We start from the raw sequence: 2,957 nt of genomic DNA, 5'->3' as shown, positions 1-2,957 counted from the left end.
TTCCTCAGATGATGAATCCTTGGGTTGTGTTTTAGTTTCCCAGCTGCTAAAACAAATACTATGCAATAGGAATGTATCAGCCCATATTTTCAAAGTCTAGAAGTCTTGCTTCCTCCTGGGGAGCTGCATCCTCTGGCTGGCCAGCAATCTTCGGTGATCCTTGATTTTCACACACATGGTGGTAACTTCTTTCTCTTCCAGGATCTATTGACTTCCAGCTCCTTTCTGCTCCTTGCATGATGTTCACTCTGATTATAAAGGACTCCAGGAATCCAGATAGAAGCCCAAAATGAATGATTTGGGCCACACCTTAACCGAAGTAGCATCTGGAAAAGATCTTATTTCCAGTGGACTCACACCCACCCAAAGGCAGACCAAGGGCATGTCTGAATTGGGGTACTCAATTCAATCCCCCACAGGCTGCTTCCATCTTTTGGCAATTGTAAATAATAAATGTTCTTTACTGGACTGACCCCATTATCAATACATAGTTACTGTCTTTGTCCCTCATAACCATTTAAAAAAAATTTTTTTAATATGAAACACTTCATGAATTTGCATGTCATCCTTGCACAGAGGCCATGCTAATCTACTCTGTATAGTTCCAATTTTAGTATATATGCCACCGAAGCAAGCACCTTCATAACCATTTTTGACTTAAAGTCTCCTTCATCTGATATCATCTTAGATAGTCAAGCTCTCTTCTGATCACTATTCATACGGTATTTTTTCCCATCCTTTCACTTTCAACCTACTTGTATCTTTGAATTTAAGTTGAGTCTCTTGTAATCAGGATATAGTTGGGTCATATTTTTTATCCATTCTGCCAGTCTCTGCCTTTGTATAGTTTAATCCATTTATGTTAAAAGCAACTGCTAATACAAGACTTTCATATTACTATTTGGTCTTTGCAGACCCTCAATTTTTTGACCCTCAATTTTTCCATTAATGCCTATTTTCTTATGTATTTGATTTTTTCTGTTATGCTATTTTGAGTCCCTTCTTATTTATTTCTGTGTATATTTTCATATATTTTCTTTATGGCTACTATGGGGCCCAAATTTAACATCCCAAATATATAACAAACATGGTTGATTTGGTACCAACTTAACTTCAATAGCATGCACATACACAGTCCCTATTTTCTTTTTGTTTAACTTGTTACAAATCATATCTTTATGGATTGTATGTATAGAACCATAGATTTATCTTACTTTTATGCATTTGTACTTCAAAAACAGTAAGCAGTAAGAAACACAATACAATCATACTGGCATTTGTAATTACCCATATGGTCACGTTTACTGGGCATCTTTATTTCTTTATGCCACTTCAATCCACTGTCTAGTGTTCTTTCCTTTCAGTCTGAAGAACTCCCTTGAACATTGCTCATAGGGCAGGTCTAGGGGTGATGAACTCTCTCAGCTTTAGTTTACCTGGGAATACCTTTATCTCTCCTTCATTTTTGAAAGAAAGTCTTGCCAAATATAAAATTATTGGTTGGGTAATGTTTTCTTTCAGCATTTTAAATATTTCATCACACTGTCTCCTTGCCTCCATAGTTTCTGAGGTACTTAATCTTATTGGGACTCGTTTTACATTTCTCTTGCAGCTTTCAGAAATCTCTCCTTGTCCTTGGCATTCCACAGTATGAATACTATATGTCTGAGTATGTTTCTCTTTGAGTTTACCCTGTTTGGGTTTCAATGGTCTTCTTGAACGTACAAATTTATGTCTTTCATTAAATTTGGGAAGCTTCACAATGTCACTGTGTGATTGTGAAAACCTTGTGTCTGATGCTTCTTTTATCTCCCTTATCAAGAGACGAGTAAAACATATGGAACAAAGATGAATAATAGGGGGAACAAATGTTAAAATTAGAGTGAAATGCTGGGGATCGGTGAGGGGGAGGGGTGGGGGATATGGTACGTATGAATTTTTTTCTGTCTTTTTATTTCATTTTCTGAATAGATACAAATGTTCCAAGAAATGATCATGATGATGAATATGCAACTATGTGATGATATTGTGAATTACTGATTATATATGTAGAACGGAATGATCAAAAATCACGAATGTTTGCGTTTGGTGTTTTTCGGTATTTTTTTAAAAATTTTAAAATTAATAATTAAAAAAATTGGAAGCTTTATGACTTTATTTCTTTGACTATTCCTTCTGTCCCTTTCTCTCTACCTTCCTCTTCTGGGACTCCTATAATGGATATGTTGACATGCCGGATCATGTCCCATGAGTCTGTTAGACTCTGTTCACTATTTTTTAAACATCTTTATTCTTGCTGCTCCTTAGCCTGAATCATTTCAATTGTCCTGTCTTCAAGTTCACTAACTCTTTTTTTCTGCCAACTGTTGAAACTTTCCAGGGAATTTTTCATTTTATTTATTTGGTTTTAACTCCAGTGTTTCCTTTTGGTTCCTTTTTTTAAATTTCTATCCCTATTCCAAGATATTCATATTGTTCTTTCATTGCTTTCCCAATGAAAGCAATGAAAGATCCTTAAGTTTTTTCTCTGTGTTCTCCTTTATCTCTTTGAGCAACTGTGGATCATTTTTTTAAAGCCTTGGTGTGATAAATCCAAAGTCTAGTCTTCTTCACTGATAGTTTCTAGATTTTTGTCTTGTTCCTATTGATGGGTTATCATTTCCTATTTTATTGTTTGACTTATAATCTTTTCCTGCACACAATACATTTTAATATTTTAAGGCCCTAACTCTGGAACTTAATTCTTGAGCTGCCTGACCCTTAAGTTTGTATCCAACAATTACTAAACAGAGTTTTCCTTAGTACCGAAAGCTATCACAAACAAACAAAGAATACCTTTCACAGTCTGAAAATAGGCTCTGCATTGGCTGGTGCTCTCCTTCAGCATTTAGCCCTCCTAGCAATAAAACCAGCCCAAGGCAATCTGAAGTGCAGGGTCCTCTCCGTCTTTCCTGAGT

The 2,957-nt window shown here is 35.7% G+C and overlaps 1 non-coding gene across 1 annotated transcript; it reads right to left on the bottom strand.

The window, feature by feature from the left end:
• Positions 1-531: 531 nt before the first annotated feature.
• Positions 532-638, bottom strand: LOC143672269 (U6 spliceosomal RNA). Its single transcript, XR_013169739.1, has one exon. It is a non-coding gene; the product is annotated as a U6 spliceosomal RNA (small nuclear RNA).
• Positions 639-2,957: the final 2,319 nt, after the last annotated feature.

Source organism: Tamandua tetradactyla, chromosome X, assembly GCF_023851605.1.
Source record: "Tamandua tetradactyla isolate mTamTet1 chromosome X, mTamTet1.pri, whole genome shotgun sequence".
NCBI classification, from domain to species: Eukaryota; Metazoa; Chordata; class Mammalia; order Pilosa; family Myrmecophagidae; genus Tamandua; species Tamandua tetradactyla.
Note: the sequence above shows the minus strand (reverse complement) of the source record. Positions and strands in the feature narration are given on the sequence as shown.